At 39.7% G+C, this 23,320-nt stretch overlaps 3 long non-coding RNA genes across 3 annotated transcripts in view; 2 read left to right on the plus strand and 1 right to left on the minus strand.

Annotated features, from left to right (window-relative positions):
* Window positions 1-23,309, plus strand: part of LOC126926672 (uncharacterized) — a 148,750-nt gene extending 125,441 nt beyond the window's left edge. Inside the window, exon 3 of the long non-coding RNA XR_007714757.1 lies at window positions 21,800-23,309. This is a non-coding gene — a long non-coding RNA (uncharacterized LOC126926672). The remainder of the gene's footprint in view (window positions 1-21,799) is intronic.
* Window positions 1-23,320, minus strand: part of LOC126926692 (uncharacterized) — a 222,543-nt gene that overhangs the window by 27,050 nt on the left and 172,173 nt on the right. The gene's annotated exons all lie outside the window — the stretch shown is intronic.
* Window positions 27-4,104, plus strand: LOC126926706 (uncharacterized). The gene is made up of 3 exons (XR_007714797.1): window positions 27-2,933; window positions 3,038-3,319; window positions 3,441-4,104. It is a non-coding gene; the product is annotated as an uncharacterized LOC126926706 (long non-coding RNA).

Genomic DNA, 23,320 nt, shown 5'->3' on the forward strand with positions numbered 1-23,320 from the left:
TTCTATTTTTCAATTTTCAATCTTGAAATATTCAAAATTCTTTTACTTGCGAGAACCAAAAATTATAATACAAAAATCGAGGATCAGAATATTTAGTATTTAAATTTGAAGATACTCAACGATTCGTTTCCACCTGTTTACACGGTGACAAAGAAATTACAATATTTCACGATGGTTAATCGACGTGGTAGCTGAATCGGTTTCGCGGTATCGTGGAGGAAGTCATTTTCCTGTGCGTCATTAATCGAGGCGAAAGAGTGCCTTTACATTAGCTACAATCAAGCCCTCGCAGGTGCAGACGGTTATCGACGCTATACTGACAGGTGATCTGCTCTCGATTGAGGAGGGTGATCTTTGGTTAATGAGCTCGTTATCCCAAGCATGTACGAACAACCGATTTGCCATGGCTTTGTCAACAGCAGCTCGATATTCGCTATTTTATCGCTGGTAATTGCTTAATAATCCAGCCTAACCTCCAAATTATCGGTTATCTCAGATGGAAAAAGACCTGTTTGCATTGCGTGTTTGTAATATTCAGACAATTTCATCTATTAACATGCCAATTTAATCGATTACCTTGATCTTGCAGCAAAATGGATGAAAGGGATAGCGTGTGCATATATGTGCGAGGAAACCTTCGCCCCTTTCGTTCTAGAGGTATAATAATACCAAGTGAGACGATACCTGTTTCCCATGGTTAACTGTGTGCTTGCGTTCAACGTCCTTGAAGCTACCAGATTCTCAGCAGACACTGATAATTACTTTCGAGTTTCAATGACCAGTTTTAATGAAACGTCGCTTTCAAGGTTTCCAAATAAGTTTCAAGGTACCAAGGAGTTGAAAGTTTCAAGTTTTGCTGAATATATTAACACTTTCTCGACTCCTCTTGCGTCTGTATATAGTTCAGAGTATGAATGATGATCATCTGAAATGTCGGATTTTTCAGAGAAGATTCAAACCGAATAGTTTAATGTAATACATTAAATATGAGTAATATGTTCCAAGAATATACATAATCGAATATACAGTAGAATTCCATTTATATCATATTACAAGGACAAGCAATTCGTATAATAAGAGTTCATTGATGCTTTCAGCTACCTATGATTTTTCGTAACTATAGTAGGAGTTTATGTTCAGATAAGTTACGTCCAATCGCCAGCAGTGCATTGGATCTAACAGAAAGTAAAATTTCGTTGAAATACATGAAACTCACATAAATGGAAATTCTACCGAGATAATGAATGGACTTCATATAAACAAAGTTCTACTGTACCACGTGTAATCGAGAAACTTTTAAAAATCACCAATAACTTTCCTAGTATCTTCCTTCGAGTAAATAAAGTTCAAAGAAACGAAATTCTACTATACAGCAATCTTAAGGCTATCACCATATACTTGTTAGGTTATCCGCAAAGTTTCTTTCATTCTGAGGTAATAATAGATGAACAACAATTTCTCTTTTATCGTTCTATTTTCTTTTCGTTCTATTTCTATTATTACGTGCATAATTCAATAAACTAATATAAAACTATCGAGATATGTATAATTTTGTGTGCTAGACTGGATTGGCCACGTAGTAGTGACCCACGTATGTGAATATGAGTGTGTGAAGTATGTGTGTGCGCGGCGTCTCGAAAAACAGATAAATGTAACTGTCCAGTGGCAGTGTGGTATAGGAGATGGTGAGACAAAGAAAGTGCTGAAACGCGTGCAAATGTATATCGACGAAATCCTAGAAATCGTTTATTAAATAAACCTAAAACTATTTTAATATGAATTCTAAGTGTAACCTTAGTGTTTCTTTACTTTTATTTCGGCAATTAAGATGCACAATTCTCGACAAAAACAAAAGACATTGTGCGTTTATTATTTCCTTATAAAAGGAAAGAAACTTTTCGGGCAATCTAATGTTACTAAATTCCCTAGGTACTCTTCGGAATTTAAAAAATCCCTAATTCTCCAAAACCTTCTAAATTCCAATATTATTCTCAATACCGATTAGGATTAGTTTGATGTATGAAACAGCTGAAAGGTGCTGGACGAATTGTCGGAGTGGTGCAGTGTTGTCAAACGATGCGGCAGAGGTCCGCGGTGTTACGGTGCAGTGGTCGGCTCGTTCACTTCGCTATTCGTTACGTGTCCGCTAGAAAAACGGCGAACGTGGTTTCTCGATGGAGGTTGCGGAGGCTCGCGCGAGATCCCGCAAAGGGCGCAGGATCTTTTCGTTGCCGTGAATGCGCTGCATTAATCAAGCGCCGCGGGCGCCTGACGTCTTAATCCTGGCTAGCCTACGCACCGTCCGTTCTACGCCCACGCCTCAATGTACCTACTAAACGGCCGCTACGTCAGCGATTCGCGGCCTTTGTACGCGGCCATCATTGCGTCGTGGGATCGTTGGTTTCTTCTTTTCGCGGCTCGGCCTAACGGAACTCGGTTCGTAGTCGGCCGATTATTATTCAACAGGCACTGCGTTGATATTCTGGTGGAATGAAAACGCTATACGCACCAACGTTATCTTATTCATAGTACGGGAAACGGGGAACAGTTATGTTACATGCGCTTCAGGGGCAAAAAGTGTGGACAGCCTCCGTTTGTCTGCTTCGTCCCGGTTGACATTGAATAGGCTGTGATTCGGATGGTTTGTGCGTGGGCGATTTACGCCAGAGTAGGTGGATATCCAAGATATTGATAAATCTCCTGGTTTTCGTTATGGCTGACTGATATTAAGGAGAATGAATTTATCGAAGAAGGGATGAGGCGATCGTGTTAATGCTTGGCAAAAGATCCGATCATAATACCGATGTGAAATATGAGATTGCTGGAACTGTGTAACTGTATTTACATGTACATGTGACATCTACGAGAACGTGGAAGATAAGTTAATGCGAGGATTCTTTGAGTTTTGTGTATGGGCACAGTCTTGACAAATAGTAAATTATTTTACAATTTCCTTATTTTCTCCATTGATTCTTACGAACTCAAGCTGCCATGTCTTACGCTGGCATGTTCCTACTATAAGAAAATTTATTTTCAGTGATAAACCAACCAGAACGATGAATTAAAAAGACTTAGAAGATTCGATTTCAAATAACAACTATAATTTCCAATTACTTTCCTCTTGAGACTCGAAACTGATGAAACTTACGCAATGTAATTTACCGTTCGAAAGCCAATGTTAAATTCCAGTCTCGATAACTCATCGATTTCCTATGTTAGTGCGTGTCGCGACCATCCACCAGGCACCGCCAAACGAGTTTTTATACTACGTTACCATTAAGAACATCGCTGAGACCGATGGACCCTAGTCGATGACCAGGTAAGCAAACGGATCAGTGGTGGGACGAAGGTAGGGAAAAGGGAAAAAGTCGTGAATACGACCTAATCTCGAGAAGCGGCCGGCATCGTTTCGTGGGTGTCATGCTTTCACTTCGGTTCAGGTTGTCTGCAGAAGGCGATTGGTTCTCGCTGAGCTCCTCCCAGAATCCATTAAGAGCCGAAACGGAGAAACACAGCATTAATTTTAAAACCAATCCCTGAGGAGAAATCGGGCATTGGCCGCCATTCGTGCGAGCTGCCGCTGGAGAAAATCCATCGAAAAAAAGGCTTCTTAATTACTTCACCGCTTGTTCCCCTCTGCGAAGCATCGGAAACACGCGAGATGACTCGCCTCCGGGATTAAACGTATCTGTTTTGTCCTTCAAACGATCCTGTCGATCATCGATCATCTGCTCGCGAGGAGTTTCAACCCTTCTCTTTACAAAACTTCGTCGTCTTGATCAATATATATATACGTTGTACGACGACAAATATATTGTACTATTACGTACTATATACGACACGTATACAACGTATATATATATACGACAAATAGTATACGTTGGTTTTATCGAGGATTATTGCGTTAGTTGTAACACTCTCCTTGAAAGTATCCTGATATAATTTATGTATTTCCTTCAAATGTCAAATTTTTCGTGCAGAATACATCTACGTTTGTCCAAAGAACCTTGTTATGGATCTCCAAGCCTTTACGAGTGCGTATAGTAATTGTAACTATAATTAGAAGGTGTTTGAATATTTATTTGGAAAATGTTAATGTGCAAAGATATACAGATTATAATACTCAAGAAGGTGAAAAATATCTGAAGTAAAATATTTCTTTTCCTTAATTCCATGCATGTAATTTTTGTATTTTTTTAATTATTCATGTAATTTTTAATTTTTTGTATTCATGTAAATTTGCACGTAAATATCCTTCTATTGGATTAGCAACTATGTGATTGCGGATTTTGCCATTAGATGGTATTGACAAAGTCCGCAATCACTTAGTTGCCAAGCCAATAGTTGTAATAGAAACACACAAGTTTCATTTTATTTATTCGCAATTGTCTCTGAGTAAGATCGTCACTGATACCACAATTGTCCGCAACTGTCCGAATCAATCGAAGCTTGTCCGACATAAAACACGCTGCAGATTCATCGAACGTCGTTAATTCTTGCTTGCTAAGCTAATCTCGCCGCAAGTCGCGATAAAGCCGAAACCTGGGGAATATCGAAAGATAAACAGAGTGATGGTAAAACGATCGAGAGACGGGACTATACACCGGGAAAGGGTAAGAGGAGAAAAAGAAAGAAAGAGAAAGAGAGATAGAAAAGCGGGAGGGTAAACTCGAAGTCGGGCACAAAAGAGATGAGGAAGGATAAGGAACAGAAAGAAAGAGAGAGAGAGAGATGGAATAAGAAGAGAGGAAGGTTTAGGTAGCTACTCTCGCTCAGGTTGAAACGAAGGGAGCCGCCCTGTGTTTGTGCTCTCGCCGGGGAGCACAAAGAGAAATGGCGTGGTATTTATCAGTGCTCACCCCCTCTCCCTCTTTTGTCCCCTTTCCAGCATCTCCCGTTGCTCTCCGCCTGTTCCCCCGGCATACCACTGTCTTTGTCTAGCGCTCCTACTATTGCCTTGCTTCCATTCCACATCCAAATCCATTCGCCTGCCTGCCAAACCCTCTCTCTCCACTACCTCTCTTCCACCCTCTCCTCTAAGCTCTCTTGATGCCCTTTCGCGCACCACATATATGGCCACTCGATCTTCTCCTCCGCGGGACTTTGACAGCTGTCTAATTCACGTTGCGCGCTCGTTCACCTGTGTACGTGGATTTCCTCGCCCGTTGTTCCATGGACGACCCCTAGCTAAGTACGTCACGCCGCCTTGCGCCTATTCGGAAAGAGGCAAAGGAGTAAAGGAATTTAGAATTCTTCTAATGATATCGAGAAGAGTAGATTTTGATTATCTCGTTGTAGTATCTTTGTTCGTAATAAGTTTAATTTCTACTTATGGAGAAGTTCAACATTGGTTGACCTTACAGATGTTTAGCGACCAATGATAGACGCTGTGAGTTGTTAAATTTAGTTAATAATTTTTCATTTTTGCATAGATACTAAATGTTGATAATTATGAATCTTAAGCGGCGAAATAAAAGTAAAGGAACATTTAGATTACACTTAGCATTTATATGAAAATAGTTTCAGATTTATTTAATATGTGATTTACAGGATTTTCGTGGATACGCATTTGCACGCATCTCAGCGCTCTCTTTGTCTCACCATCTTCTTTACCGCGCTACGAATGGAACAGTTGCATTCTTCTGTTTTTCGAGACGCATACATACTTCCATACTCTCATACTCATATACGTGTGTCACTACTACGCGACTAATCTACTGTCGCACACGAAATTACACATATCTCAATACTAGAAAAATTGAAATATAGTACCAGTACCGTGAATCAACGTGAAACATAACTCACGATGCACCAAACCTTTCGATATTACATTACGAAATTAATATTTTGAAGCGTAAATAGCATGTCTTAAAATAAATGAAAAAACATTTTAAGTGTACTCTGTGGGTATAATCAAACAGAAAATGTTCAAAGCTTTATGGAAAATCCAACCTATCAAAATGGATAATAACAAATTCACACATTATTATTTAGATTAATATTCTAAAGCGTAAATAGGATGTCTTAAAATAAATAAAAAAGCCAAACATTCTAAGTGTACCCTGTGGGTATAATTAAAATAGAGAATGTTATGTAAACACAGATTGTTCAAAGCTTTATGAAAAATCTAACCTATCAAAATGGATAACAACAAATCCACACATTATTATTTAGATTAATATTCTAAAGCGTAAATAGGATGTCTCAAAATAAATGAAAAAGCCAAACATTCTAAGTGTACTCTGTAGGTATAATCAAATAGAAAACGTAAACACAGATTGTTCAAAGCTTTATGAAAAATACAAAGAGTAGGACCAATTTATCAAAATGGATAATAACAAGCCCACATATTATTATTTAGATTAATATTCTAAAGCGTAAATAGGATGTCTCAAAATAAATGAAAAAGCCAAACATTCTAAGTGTACTCTGTGGGTATAATCAAATAGAAAACGTAAACACAGATTGTTCAAAGCTTTATGAAAACTACAAAGAGTGGGACCAATCTATCAAAATGGATAATAATAAACCCACACATTATTCTCATTCTAACGTCTCCAACTACATATCTGCACACTTTCGGTTGTTTTACTTTAATTCACCTGGCATGACGTTATCAAATACGAACCGACCTACCTTTGCGGCTCAAAATTTCCGTGCTAGCTATCCCTCGGTAATCAGGACGAATGTAAAAAAGAAATAAACAACGGGGACAGAATGTAGGACGAGTAGGAAAGTGAGGAATTAGGGGTAGCTCGCGAACGGGCCAGCGAAATTTTCGAGCAGGCCCGCGTCGCTTATTTGCAGCGACATTAGCGCGGTAGCGGCGGCGGGTCGCGAGTCAAAACATTACGTAAGGTTTTTAGAAGAGGAGGAGAAGACTAATAATCTCGAAATAATGTAAGCATAATAAATGGGCGAGCATTAGCGGGGCGCTCGGCAGCCGGCTCATATTTTCGGTGGCGCTGGCTTTGACGTAGCATTACTCCAAAGTGCGTTACATATTACTACCATACACATAGCCACTTTTACACACACGCTTATACAGTGTCCTATGTGTGTGCACATGCGTGCATCTTTACGTGCGAGCGTGTGTGCCCCGCTGGCGACCTATAATATATCCTTGCAGCCAGTTGTCCCAACACAGGAGCACTCCATTTCGTTTCCTGTTTTCTTCGCGAGTGAGCCGACTTCTTTCACGACAGACCCCAGGTCGCTGTTAACGATCGTGCAAATACACTAGCTGTTAATTAAATGACAAATACCGGCCGCTCAAGTATTTTTCAAAGCGAGCGTGAGCGCTCGTCCAGCGGATTACGATCGTGAAACGTTTCTGGATGAATATCCTGTGGATCAGGTGGACAAAACGTTGGCAATAATTCGCGATCGTAAGGAAGCTTGAAGGAAGAGACGATTGTCGATCGCAACTCGAGCTCCTTTTATCTGCATGAAAGTCGACACCTGTCAGAATACGAAGTTGTCAGTTCGATGAGGTTAGGTTTTCGGATCAGATGAATATTTCAGTTAACCTAAGTATTAGGTTTCTTTCGTTTTGTAAGTAAATATGGATACACAACGTTTTTCGTTTTATATTATTTTATCGAATTATGATCAATTTTGTTCTATCAAAATAAAGATCACAACGTTTGACAGATTAGGTTTCGTGTTTGTGTAAAGATACGTCGTTGTAAAATAAAGACTCTAGCAATTTAATTACGCCCAGTTCAGTCGTGAAGTGTTTTTAGAAGATTTATATTTGGAAACAGATCATCGAGGTCGTTATCAGTGGCCGTGATAAACAGTGAAATATATCGTGCAATTACATTGACAGCTCGACGACCATAGAAGACGAGATTCTCTACGACGATAGAAGACTTATACTCGTGGAAAGGAAAATTTGTTCAATTAATATTAATATACTCGCTTGTAATTGTAATTTAATAGCGCATGTACATTATTTTATTTCACTTTACGTATCATATGAAAGACTAGTGGTGTTCTATAAGAAGTTTGATTATCAAATGTAATGTTCAAGTTCTCCAACATGTTGAAAGTTATATGATTCAAATAATTCTACCGTGTTGCGATGCGTATGCGCATACGTTAAATATAATTAAGATAATTCGTGTTTCTCTAAACAGGCTCATATCTCATAGTTCAGAAAGCGAGGGAAATATGTTCTTCGAACAGCAAAGTTTGATGATATCTATAAAATGAAAGTTTCGATGGTAGTGAACGGAAATACGCGACGAATTGTTCAATTTGTTACTATTTTCTGGAAGATTCTTATCTTCTTAAGAACCGTTCTACCGCGGAAGATAAAGTAGACGGAATAAGGAAAGTGAAACGTACACGGCAACATCTAAGAAACGAAGCTCGAACGAATTAAGGATGCGTCGTTACGCTTCTCGAAACATGAGAAATAGGATAAAAATTGCGGAAGACAGGTAGAATCGGTTAGTATTAATTATGGAAACCCTCTCGAAATACCAGAAGCCAAAATATTTCCTGTGATTAATGTCTACTGCCCTCGCGATTCTCCTTCCAAGTTAATACGTTTCTGCGGGACGTTTTTATTGTACAAAGTCGAATTTCGTTGTGTTTTATAAAAAAGTACAGTGAAAAATAGCCGCACGAGCTTCGAAATTCTTCGATCCGTACGTTCTTCGTAATAACGTCAAGTCTTCTAAAATCAACGAGAACCATCGGTAAGTTTATAAGACGCGGCCTTTTTTAAATAAAAAGACAAAGAGCCTGGCACGCATGCAAAGACGAAAAATACAGGATTTCCATTGGTCGAAAGTGGTGGAACGACGATATGCACGCGACTTGGGCTCACGCGAACCTTCGAAGCCTCGTGGCAGCGACCAAGGGTCCGGTGAAGGAAGAAGAAGAGGAGTATGACGAGGACGAAGATGAGTGGAAACGCGGCAGAAAAAGAAGAGGATGAAGCAGCAGAAGAAGGAGCAAGGGGAAGGGGAGAGCGCGCAGTCAACGGGTACAGAGACTATCCGAGGTGCCGGTTGACAGCAACAAATGCCTCGGTGCGGGCAAGACGGGGAGCTCGCGCCCGGGACGCCGGTTGCAGGACCAGCTTGAGATATTACCAGGCAGATGCGGTCGCGCGCTGATCAAAGAAACGCTTCTCACTGAGAGAGATTAAATGGATGCTGGTGCGCGCCGGCAAACCACCACGCTGTGGCTACAAATAATAAGTGGAGAGTGAGAGAGGGGGAAAGGAAAGCGGGGAAGGCCTGTTGAGTAGAGAGGAACCGAAAGAATGAGAAGGATAGGAAAAGAGAGAGGTGGGTTTGCGAGGCACAGGCTGCTGGCCGTGGCCCTAACTCGCATTTGATACATTCCCATCTTCACGAGTATTGCTCTCCCCTGCATTTGTTTCTAACGCGATTGTACTCACGCCGGAACCAGGTCAACTCGATTCAGCTTCCTTCCGAGGAAAATGAATGAAAAGAGAATTTAAACGCGATACCGCGCAGCGAGTTTCGTTGGTAGAAATTGAAGGCTCTCGGGAGGAAAGGATCTTATTATTAAAGCTTCCTCGAGTCTAGTTTCGACTTTGAAGGATACTCTTGAAAAATTCAATCACTGGTCAGGAGAAAGTATCTGCAGATGCAAGATTTTGGTTAGCATCTAAGACTTGCATCGTTGCAACATTGTATTACTTTTATAAAGAACATGTTTGTTAAACGTTCAAGCTGATATGGAAGGATAATATTTTGGAAAATGATGGAATTTCAATTTTTATTAATATGTCCATTTTGTAGGTTATGAACAGAGAGCTGGCACGTGGTTTTCAGTAGTAGAATGCAAACTAACATGTTTGTTAAACGTTCAAGCTGATATGGAAGGATAATATTTTGGAAAATGATGGAATTTCAATTTTTATTAATATGTCCATTTTGTAGGTTATGAACAGAGAGCTGGCACGTGGTTTTCAGTAGCAGAATGCAAACTAACATGTTTGTTAAATATTCAAGCTGATATGGAAGGATAATATTTTGTAAAATGATGGAATTTCAATTTTTATTAATATGTCCATTTTATAGGTTATGAACAGAGAGCTGGCACGTGGTTTTCAATAGTATAGTGCGAACTAACGATCATAAAATTGTAGACAGATTTACATTTACAGTATGGTATATAGATATCGTATGAAAATTATCTGTCAGTTTACAAGATTGTAGAAAATAAAAAGCAGATCCGCAACGAACGTGTTATAAGGTGCTGTTTAATCTGCTACACACCGTTCAGCGCATAATACGATGATGCGGTAATGGAGGAGGCCACGCGAATCTGATTGGCACGCCATTTGAAAATCACGAATAGAGGAAAGGGGATCGGAACGCAGGATTAATGAAAGCAAACGAAAATCGGCGTTTACGTTTGCTCGGGGGCCGTTCGCCCTGCAATTTAATCACTTCAGCTTCTCGACAGTATCAGGCAGAATAATGAGAATGCATCTCGACAAACGTTATCATCGTCGAATCAGTCCTGGCAACCCCTTATTTAGAAGATAACAGCGGCTGTTCGCGAAAACTCACTCTCCTCGAATGGTGTTGTCATTCGTCGCGTTCCTCCTACCCTCCCGAAGGGTCTAGACGCGAAGCGAGCTAGCCAATGAGAGAGAACCACCTTCCGTTCTCTTTTCCACCTTCTGCAGAGCCCTTACCATCTTCTTTCACCGTCCCCTCCTACGCCAACATGCTCTTTCTCCCTCTAACTTCGTCTACGCTTGCTTTTAACTTCTCGCTCGGGTTCTCGCGATGAGATATGACTGCCACATTATCACCTGATTATGTTATCACTTTGCATCGGCCGTTCCTTTGCCGCGCTGCCTCAAACTACCGTTTATCACGACCGTGGAGATCCTGCGGGCTGGTGAACGGTCGTTGAAACGGTACGATCCTTCGAGCGAAGTATAGTCTTTGATTCCGTGGTCTTCGTTGATTTCTGATCGCTTGCTTTCACTATGAGAGCCATCGCAGCGCCTGGGCCAATGTTTCCTGTCGTTTCTCCAGCGTTAAGTGCGTCTTGTTATTAAAAATCAAACTGTTGAGAATCGTGGATCTTAACCTATTTGCATCATGGCCCTACTTTTAAGAGGACAGTTGAAGGCATCAGCGGTGTTCAACTGACGACTGATTCTTATCATCGCGTGTGGTCGGTCGTAGGTGTAGTAAATGACATCCGAATTCTTTATGGAGTTTATCGAAAATTTATTATTCAAAACGATTGGTAGATAATGTTACTTGGCAAACATCGCATCTTACATTCTTTATAACAGAGGAAAAAAGTAAAGATTATTTAGATTAAAATAGAAATTAAATCACATTATTTCTCGCGGAATTCTTTAAAATGGTCAATACATAATAGTACACCGGAAATATGGCATTTAAAGTAAAAACCTATTGGGGCAACTAAATTTTAGTTTACATTATAAAATTAGAATACTTTTTCAATTTGAATTTGTTACATTTAATTAAGATTGACGGTACTTACTCATAGTGGCAGTTAAAAAGATTTTCACAACAAAAGTAAGACTTGTTTAGAAAATAATAAACTGATATAGAGTCAAACGTGATCTCTCACATTTGAAGAATACTTAGCGACTGAAATAAAAAGCAGTCGCAGCGCGGGTAATAATCCGCGCTTGATGATAGGAGACAGTCGTCCGATTGTGTAATAATCCGCGCTTGGATGCAAATGGGTTTGCCGAAATAAAAGTAAAGAAATGCTAAGGTTACACTTAGAATTCATATTAAAATAGTTTTACATCTATTTAATAAACGATTCCCAAGATATTCGTGGATATCATTTGCACGCGTCTCGGCGCTCTCTTTGTCTCGCCATCTTCTTTTCCGCGCTACCAATGCAACAGTTACACTACAGATGTGTACAACTACATACATAGTGTGTCACTACCACGCTGCCAATTACACATATTTCAATACAAACATATTGAGGTGAATAAGCATTGAAGTTCTTCGTGATGACATTTTCTGAAAGCAAAAATAACCGTGATTTTCATTGAAAAACCAGTTCACGATTCATAGACTACAAAGTAATGTTGCCTTAATAACGAAAAATTGTTAATTTGGCTTCGAATATCTCACTTCAAATTAACTGTCACGGCGCAGTATGGCAAGAAAATGTACGCTCCCGGATAAAGAAATCGTAGGAACATTTCGCTGCAATTCCCTCGCCGGAACTTCCACCGAACGTACAGTCGAACCCCTCGACATCGCCTCGTTTCCAATACATCCCATCAAACCTAACCTTCCAAGCAATTACAAAGCATGGTAACAAGCCGAGCCGCCCTTAGCGAAGATTAAAAACTCGCCAGGCATCCATCAAATCGATCCACGCGTGCCCCATGTGCGTATTCCTGGAGCAGAAAAGGCGAGCACCCGGGCGGCAATTTTCGAGGCAGCGCGGAAAATCGCGGCGGATTCCTGCACGGCGATAAAGATCCAATGGAGGGGGGAAAAAAGAGATTGCGCCGGACAGCCGCGTAGGCAGTAACTGGATCTGGTACGAGGTTTGGTCGAGAGAGTGCAGGAGTTGAGGCGAGCATGGCAGAGCGCTGCGGGACCATCAGGTCGCCCACAGCTCATCGCCAAGCGATCACATCTCATCGCCGCGTACCATCACAGACTATTACAAACAGAGCTCTCGTCGCGCCCTATCCCTCCGCTGTAACCGTATCGTGTCCCCTCCTCGCACGCTCTCGTCTCTACTCTTCCGTGTCTCTCTATATATCCGTTTCTCTCTTACCGGCCGCTTTTCAACCCCATCGCGATCCCACCTCCAGTCGTACGTATCACTGTCGCTCTATCAGCATATCCGACCGCTTAGCACCTACTTCCCAGGAGTGCGATACCGCTCGTAACTCATTTGAATTACACATTTCCCTGGGTCCCGCGAAATAATACGTGTGAGGATCCGCGAACACGCAAATTGCCGCGTGTACCGCTCGGGTACGAGGCTCGCGTTCCCAGCCGCGATCAACCGATGCTGAATTTCAAGCGGCCATTTCCACCAACTAGGATACGACACGCTTGGGTCCTGATCGGATTGCGAGCCGCTTCCTTCAGCCCGCCAGCCATCACTGTTCGTTATCCAACGTGATCTTTGCTTTTGCCCTGGATCAAATTATAGGGATGAGGGTTCAGATTGACTCGTGGATGGATTATTTCGATGTGAGGAGGAGGAGAGACAGAGAGAGAGAAGACAGACTCTGTGGTTGGATGGTCAGTTCACTCTGTGTCAGATGTTCGATGATTGCAGTAAGCAGGTGAGATTTGAAGGAACGTTAGATAGCGATGGTGTATTTAGTTCAGGGACTCCGTTGGCTAAGACTTACGATGACTCACGTATGATCGTTAAAGGCGTCAAGTTTAATGGCTTTCCTGTGCTTTATGCTTCATCAGAATTTGTCACGGATAAGGCCTCGCATTGTCTTCGGATCTTTTCTTCCACGCTATTGTGTTTAACGCGCTGTTTGCGTCAGTATACTCAAATATCGATCTGCTAATTGTTTTATACAAAAGTTTCTAACTAGAGATTCGCCAATTTAGACGGACAATTATAAAATGCATCGTTTCAAATTTTACAGATATGATTACAATAGAAAATTTCAAAATGTAAATTACGATATAAAAATAAAAAGTTTCTACGGAAAATAATTCGAAATAATAGTTTGCCAGCCACTGTACGTACGCTTTCACTTTGTTTACATTGCACATTTATTTCTGTCCATTCATGATTTATCTTTTGATTCTCAAATTACGTATTTACTTCCTGCTTTTTTTAATTTCATCCTCGCCTCGTGTTTAATTATATCGATTTCTTAAAGCCTGTTTTTCTAATTTATCACCTGGTTACATACCATCTAGCACGTATTCGAAAAAAGATAAAAGATTGCTTCTGTAAGAAACGCCGCGTTCTGTTTTCCAGTAAGAAAGTTCGCGCTTCTGCTCGAGAACGCTCGAGGGGGCCCGCGTAAAAAGATTAGAACTCCGTAACTGCTCGAGAAAGTAGCTGTTCCGGTCCCGGGAGTATCGACGGCGTTTCGACAAGGAAATGAACGCGCCAGCGATTGATCGCTGCGCTCTTTCTCTCTCTGTACCGGTTGGCTACGGCTCCCTGGCGCCTTGCTTCGCTAATCGAGGCCCATTAAAACACCCTCGGCTGCCGCGTTGCCGAACCGCGAGCGAGCTCGGCGAATTTTCTCACCCTAATCTTGCTCGGTAATGCTCGAACTTTCTAAACCTGCAAGATCGCGGCGAAGTGGCTCTTAACTTGCCTACGGTTGCACGCGAAAGACCGGCTGCTTTCAGCATTTCCGAGATTCTTCGGCTTCTTTGGTCGCTGCGATAATTGCACCAGCCGGTTTCCTTCGGCGCCGCCATTCTTCCTAATTTTTCGATCCATTGGATTAATTGGAGTACATTCTAGAGGAATCTGGAAAAAGATCACTACTTGTATTCCTCTTTGATGTAAGAACTATCAGAGTGAAATAGCTCGTGATATTTTCATAGGAATTTTATGTGCTTTTTTACCAATTTCAATGATTTTTCATGAAAAGATTGTTTCTCTGTGCGTGTGTGTGTTATACACAAGCAATAATTATGCCAGCCAAATATATATCAGTAACTACTTCAAGAAAAACTCTACATCTTTGTTTATGTATATCTGTGACCTGGAGACTCCTATTACACAGAAATATTCTAAATAAAGAGAGGTGCATGTTATTGTACACTTGAATGTACATTATGTTTTGGGTTGCAAGGTCTAGAAACAAAGCAACTAATAAACAGATTTCTATTTATGGTCCTTGTAGCCTTTAGCTGCAGCTATAAGGTTAATTTTTTTGGTAATGTTATTTTGCTATCAATATATGAACATGCTCCCTATTATTCCATTGTATTGTAACACTAAGAGAGTGAGGATCTGGATAAGCAGAAACTTATACATTATACCTATACCTTTATTTATTTCAATATAGTTTTCTATTACAAATTCATTCACTCAAGCTCAACAAGTAACAATTATTAGAAAAATTGAACTATTTGATTGAACACTTTAAATATAAAGTGTGTGATACAACTGAAATAAGAGATTTATGATAATATAGCCAGAAAATAAAAGTAATGACATTCAACTATTATAGTTGATGTTGAGGATAGCTGATTGAAGAACCAGTGGATGAATTTGTAATAGAAAAATATATTGAAATAAATAAAGCTATAAATATAATGTATAAGTTTATGCTGATAGAGATCTCTACTCTCTTAGTATTACAATACAATGGAATAATAGGGAGCACGTTCATATATTTATAGAAAAATGACATTACCAAAAAAGTTAACCTTATAGCTTTAACTAGAGGCTACAAGAAACATAAATTAATAGAAATCTGTTTGTTAATTCCTTTGTTCATAGACCTTGCAATCCAAAACATAATGTATATTATATATATAATAATAAATAAAGATATACATAAATAAAGATGTAGAGTTTTTCTTGAAGCAGTTGTATCTTTGATGTAATCTTCCATTTTGGTTTCCTTGGAGTCTTCCTTTACATATTTATAGCTCAAGTATCGATCGTCCAAGTTTCTAATGTCAGTCAACAAAACAACACCAATTTTATGAATTTCTATAGCAGCAAGTAGCAAGGATCAACGTCTACCATTATACATTTCAAACATTTCTGCGCGTGAATAATACGCCTGAGGTGTTAGCGGTAGTGTAAATAATAAACTGTGAGTAACACGATCTTTTCGAGCTTCGAAATATAACCCCTGCCAACTGCTTTGTCCCTCTGCCAAAAGAACGATAGGCACAAGGTTGGTAACCCGTGTCGATAACGCGGAAGATCAGCTCCGGTCACAGACACCGGCTCGCAGCAACGTTCAGCACGCAAAACACCTGACAAGGTTTACGTATGTGACGACTGGTCATTGAGATCGCGTGATTCTTTCCAATTAATTCCGCCAGCGTGGCTTTCATTAGCGAAGCAGCCAGTAGGGCAGAAAGTATCGCGATTCAATCGCAAATCTAGGGAAATTTCACGACGATGGTTTGCCAGCGATAGGAAGCCATTTCCGTGGCAAGAAAGCAAGAGATATGACAGTCATAGACGGTACGAGAGGTGGATTAGGGTAAAAAGAGAAGAGGGTAAAGCAGAGAAGAGAATAGAAGAGAAGAGAAACGGTTGGCGCAACGAGGACCGATCCTCTCGGCGAGCAAGGATTTCCCTAATTATTATAACCCATTAATGCGATGAGCGTTATTATTTTAATGCCCGTATCTGCCGGCAGTCCGGGCTAATTTGCCTCCGTGAAATCGATTGTGCCGCGTGCGTTTGCACGTTCATAAATAATCAGGCCGTGTTTACAGGATGAAAAATCGGTGCCGGCTCGGTAGCGGCGCGCTGTCTGACGTTATAATAAATCCGCTGTTTCGCGGCTCTCTAACGAGCGTTCTTGTCGGACGGTTGTCGATTATATCAATCGTTCCGAGCCAAAAGTCTATACCGGACGGTTTCCTTCCGCGAAACTCCGCGCTTCGCGCCATTAAGCCCCGAGACCGTTGCCAATTCCCGAGATTCCGTACGAACGTTCGTTACTTGACGCTTTTAAAACACCGGAAAAACAGCTGTCATGCGAATCCTCCTGTTCGTACGTACACCGGTACATTTGTCTAGTCGATTCAGCTGTCTACGCCTTTATCCAATATCGAACACTCGTTGTCGGTAATCCTTCCAATGTATAAATCTTTCTCGTGAGTACGTTATTTATTCCACGTTTTTCTCAAACTCTATGTACGTATCTGTACAAGCAACGAACGGTATTTACCTGCTTTTGAATTTGAATTTTTTTTAGCGAAGATCGCCACCTAATCCATCATGGCGGACGAAGTAGAAATCACGAAAAAAAAATTGTTTGGAGAAAAGAGCAACGGTTCGTAAGATATTTAAGCCGCGAACCAGTTGTCGGATAAGCGTATCGTGTGTTCATGGCTGTCCGCGTGCCTCTGATAGTTATCATAATCTGGGTATTTCTACGGGGCTATCGTTAACCACCCACCGATACATAAACCATAGACGATCGAGTGTCCTTTACCGGCCACGGGACATGGTGCACACCGTTGACAGGAGTTTCACGGCTCGGCCGACAGATGGCTGTCGTTTAAGCGTCGCTTCAACCCCTAAGCCCGTTGCGCAAAGCCTCGTTGTTGGTCTATCCCGTGGCTAAGTTCGGCTAGAGGGTGGATGAATTACCGACCCGACAACTCGAAACGATGAGGTTCAGCTTTATAGTCGTTCGTCTAAATAAGCGGCCACGCCGTTCGTGCTCTGGCGTGACTACCGCAGGCGACACGTTTATATTTATCCGTCTTTCTTTCCATTCTTTTTCCTCTTTAAATAACACGTTTCTTTCACGTGGATCGATCGCTCGTGACGGAAGATTACCGTGATCGTTTGACGCGCAACCGGTCGAGAATGATAGTTGCACAGAGATGCGACGTTATCCATGGGAAATCGACGACTCTATCTTGCCTCGTTACTCATGGCTAAACTGTCATCCGTTTCTGACATTCGAATTTATAATTCCTAATCAGCTTAAACACATTCACGTTACAGTCTTCTAGAGAATTAATGACGTTTAAGCCTCTAGCTTTCCCAAATCCTATCCAACTTTCCCAGGTTTCTTAAATCTAGTTGCTCTTGACCCAGAACCGTTCTTCTACCAAATGCAAACTCATAATCGGTAAGTCTTTAATCGCAGAGAAAAATTAGAAACCGGTAGAACGAGCATTCGCATAGCCACGAGGAAACCTTGAGAATCCGCTAAAATCCGTACCGTTATCTATCAAAAAGCTGCGCGTCGCATACCGTGGATACCAGACGCTAGATCGACGATAGAGACAAGATGTTGTGGGAGGGTGAGGTGGGCAGGGAAGCAGAGAAAAAACGTCGGCGAATTTCTTTGAAGACGTTCCCGAAAGCCTGAGACTGACGCCCCTCCACCGTGCAAGAGACGGTAGACCGAGCGTGATTGCCGTAATTTCGCCTCATTACAATTACGCTAATATCCAGCCATCAATTAGCCAAGGCTAAAGAGCCTCGCATTAAATAGCTAATGCATCGGCGTCGTCGCTGCTCGCCACGGCTCGAGATCAGGCGGTTCGCTCACTCACTCGTTCGTTCGGTTGCTCGTGCGCGGTGCACGGATGATAGAAATGATGATGACCGCCGTGAACTAGGTTTCCACGGTCAGCCTTAATGGCTAAATTACACGTTACGATTGTATCGCGACTCGCCGCGCCGTTTCGTCCACTTAATACCGCCGGTCGGGGGAGTTTCGTGCTTTGATAATTGCCAGCCATGAATCACCGCGATCGCCAGAGACGGTAGCCAATAGGAAAATCGTTATAAGATCTGCTAATGAGCGTCTCGCGATCTCCTCGCTTCGTGAACCTGTTTATTTCATACGAGGAAAGTGAAACCCTTCATGAGCATCTGCCTCATAATGTTTACTGTGAAATGTATGTATATTGTGAAGTTGAAAATTAGATTTGAAATATTGGAAAAATATTGAACTATCGCTTGTTATCTGTAAATTTTCGTAGTGTCCATAACCCTGATCTGTTAGATCGTCCGAAAAGTTTCTTTCGTTTTATAAAGAAACAATGGATGCACAATATTCTCCGTTTTATATTATTTTATCGAATTTTGTTCTATCGAAATAAAGATCACAACGTTCGACAGGTTAGGTTTCACGTTTGTGTAAAGATGCATCGTTGTAAAAGACAGGTCTGGAAAAAACAGATACTTTTCGGACAACCTAACACTTATAACCCAACTAAACATAACCTAAATTCGACTAAACCTAAAGTTTGCGAGACAACTGCTGTCGAACCCTCTCGAAAATCGATCGAATTAAGAAGCAGCGTTAAGACGTCGATAACACAGGAGTTTCAGAGCGAGTGATTAATTCTCGGTACGTATAAATGACGAGCATAGTATCGGTTACAGACGAGACTCCTTTTTACTACAGCCGACAGATAAACCGAAAGAGGGTTCAACGTTTCGCGGCACGTGCTTCTAGTCTTCTAGTTCTTTTCGTACATATGCGTCGATAAACTCGATATTCTCTGATATATATTCTCTTGTTTCGGCTCGATGATCGCGGCACTCCTTCCTTTTTGTTACATATTCCACGTATCGTTTAATGATCGTGATATTTCTCGCGGACTTGTAAGCGTAAGACACAGCTGTGTGTGAAAATATTGAGAAAACACCAAGTCTAAGTTCTACGAGTCTAAACGAAGATTGATTCGATTTATTTTCTTCTTCTTTTCTGTTTCTTCGAGCAGGATGCATGTTTTTCGAATAATTTGCAGCTGAAAAAGGATTTAGCTTTGGGAAAACTCGTCGCGGCATCTATTAAATGCTATTTCCTCGCATCCCGTCATCGGCTCGTATTTTCATGATTTATCGTCGCTTGTGTGTGATGCAATACCCTCCATCGGGGGCCGTAAGTGCGCGTTTAAACGATAAATCTCGGAAGTCACGGTAGGAGAAGCTTTTCAGGTCGCGACACACGCGGGGTAGCCTGGCTTCTGCCTATCGATACCTTGGCCGCTGAAAGAGTTTAAATACGTGCTGCGGAGGAACCTCTTGAATATTTTAGTCTCTCGAATCTGCCCTTATTCTATGACCATTTATCAAACTGCTGCAACGAGAATTTCTTGCTGAACCGATATCTTAAAAATTATGTTAATTTTCTCTATTACGCTTTAACTATATACCATTTTTATTTCGTCTTATCAATGGAAATTAAATTATCGCTTTTACATTTCGCCGATTTTGGATAAATCAATTTTGTATTTCTTAACACTGCATCGAGTTTTCAAGTACAGTTGTACGATTACTATCATCCTTTTCACAATCCAATTAATATTATCGTTACGATTTTACGGGTCACAAGTTACAAGTTGTCGACTTACACTACTGTAGTCAGTTCTTCAGTTACGTTACTGGTCAGTTGATCGTTCTATTCGACATTTTATAAAATTGTACAACGGAAGTGTACAAATTCATTGCGAATTTTTATGAACGTAACCAAAGAAAAATAGAAACTAAATTAATGTTCGTTTCACCGTTTAAATATTACACCAGGCAATTGTTACTTCGTGAAACCACTAAATATATAACATTAATACTTAACCTCTTAGATATTAGGTTGTCCGAAATGTTTCTTTCTTCTTATGAGGAAATAACACACGCACAACGTTTTTTGTTTTATATTATTTTGTTGAATTACATACGGTTCATTTTATTCTGTCGATATAAACACCGCGATATTTCACAGACTTCGTTTCACGTTTGTACGAAGGTGCACTGTTGTAAATAACACGTTAGCGAAAGAAAGACACTTTACGGATAACCTAAAAATTTGTATATCTTTGTATATAGCGTGATATTTGTAATGTACAATTTGTTAATTCGTTAATAATATTAGTTAGCAAATTATCGCCTGTGCGTGTCTAGACAATGAATCTTTCGAAGCAAATCGTCCGGCAATTACACGATTCAAACAGGTATTACAGTTTGATTGATTCCGATTAGTTTCGCGTTGCCAGTCGCGGATATTGCTTTCCAGCGTTCTCGAATAGCGGTGTCTTTCAATTACAGTTTTCTGCCATTTCCGTGGACGGACGGATCGATAATAACGCGATAAATCTGGCCGGCTATCCATGGTCAGTTATACCAGTCAACTTATTCTTTCGGCTGTTCGTAAACAACGTGACAAATACCTCGCCAGCCCATTAATCAACTCGTCGTAAATTCGCCCGCCACTTCGACCGCTTTAATTGGAACTAAAACGCGAACTCCTAGCTTCGTTCGCGCGTACATCGAACTCGGATTACTCGCTTTAGACCGACGGGACGCGCGCAAAACTTCCGCTGCAAATGCACGCGACCAAAGCCATCGTTGAAACATAAAACTCGGTGAAAAGTTTCACTTTATATTTCCTCGAAGTTACACAGCGAATATAACTATTAGGTCGTCCACTAAGTTCGTGCCATTCGTTTTTCTCTTATTTCACCATTCTCAGCTACGTTTTTATTCACATTCTCTTGATTTTGGAATATTCGAAATTTTAATAAATAAAGATCCTAACAGACTTCTCTTTCATCCAATAAAATATCTAATTACGATTCATTTGATCATTACGATAAAATTCCTTATCACGTGTTTCATGAATATAAAATAATACACGTCGAAGGTGATTCATATGAACTAACCTTAAAAAATCGAGTCGATTCTATAGAAGCCATTTGAGAAGAAACAATCAACGAATAACAAACATTCTTATTAAACTACATATTAAATATGTTAAATATACTTTGTAACAATTGTTACTGCTTTTGTCTTATGAAACTTATAGAACACGACACGACCAAACTGGATTTGCATAGAAAAATTTGTTAATATGTAGTTTAATAAAAATGCTCGTTATTCGTTGATTTTTCTTCTCGAATGGCTTCTATAGAATCGACTTGATTTTTTAAGGTTAGTTCACACGAATCATTTTCGACTTGTATTGTTTTATATTCATGAAACTTGTCACGAAGAATTTGAACTCGACGTAGTGCCAACTTATTGCACGACCTAATATTTTAGCAAAGTATGAAAGTAAAAGTAACTGTGTTAAAAAGTAAAAAGAAATGTAATGAACAAAGTAAATGTTCCTTTGTTACAGATGTTGGAAAAGTTCGAAGAAGAAGATGTTTGGTCCAGCAGCAACATTTTTTCCCTCTGATCTTCCACACCACTGGGAAAATGTTACAAGCGTGGATTGCAACTTATAAGGAAAGCTCGAAGAAAGTCGAAGGCTTACACGAAGCTTCGCGCGAAATCAAGATCTTGGTTTTAAGGTGGGGACACCGAGGTAATGGCGTGTGCATTATTCTGATAAATCGCCTCGACTGGCGTCAAACCTGACTCTGGCCTGACGGCAACCTTGGTCAATCGTATCTACTTCTACGCAAGTAGAATCGATCCTGTGCGGGATATTTCAAAGGAGACTTCTAAGGAAAAATACCACTACGTACATGTGCTACGAATTGCATCAGTTGTATCAGAACTCTTTCTATCAGTTTAGGAGATGCTTTATAATTTGTCTTGAAATTAAAAAATTAAAGACTGTGAAGGTAAAGAATTTATCAAGTACAAAATTCTACAACATAATTGGATAATTATGGTGATAATTTGTAATATATAATGCGATATATTTTTTAGTATAATATATAAAATCAATTACAGTTTGACACGCTCATAATTGTATGATTTGTAATAAATTCTACAACATAACTGGATAATTATGGTGATAATTTGTAATGTATAATGCGATATATTTTTTAGTATAATATATAAAATCAATTACAGTTTGACACGCTCATAATTTTATGATTTGTAATAAATTCTACAACTTAATTGGATAATTATGGTGATAATTTGTAATGTATAATGCGATATATTTTTTAATATAATATATAAAATAAATTACACTTTGACACGCTTATAATTTTATATTAAAAATTGTATGATTTGTAATAAATTCTATAACATAATGGGATAATTATGGCGATAATTTGTAATGTACAATGCGATATATTTTTTAGTATAATATATAAAATCAATTACAGTTTGACACGCTCATAATTGTATGATTTGTAATAAATTCTACAACATAATTGGATAATTATGGTGATAATTTGTAATGTATAATGCGATATATTTTTTAATATAATATATAAAATAAATTACACTTTGACACCGTCATAATTTTATGATTAAAAATTCTATGATTTGTAATAAATTCTATAACATAATTGGATAATTATGGTGATAATTTGTAATGTATAATGCAATATATTTTTTAGTATAATATATAAAATCAATTACAGTTTGACATGCTCATAATTTTATATTAAAAATTGTATGATTTGTAATAAATTCTACAACATAATTCGATAATTATGATAATTTACAATGTACAATGCGATATGTTTTTTAATATAATATAGCGTGAAACACAATTTTACACTTTATAAAATCAATTACACTTTGGCACGTTCGTAATTGTATGATTATCTAAACTACATCACGTCAGAAATAAGCAAGTGTCTTATTACACTCTTATTACACTCTATAAAGAATAAAATCATTGCAATGTGATTTTGCAATTAAAGTGATATAATTGAAATAGATGTAGTGTAGT

The sequence above is a fragment of the Bombus affinis genome, chromosome 18 (genome assembly GCF_024516045.1).
Source record: "Bombus affinis isolate iyBomAffi1 chromosome 18, iyBomAffi1.2, whole genome shotgun sequence".
Taxonomy (NCBI): Eukaryota; Metazoa; Arthropoda; class Insecta; order Hymenoptera; family Apidae; genus Bombus; species Bombus affinis.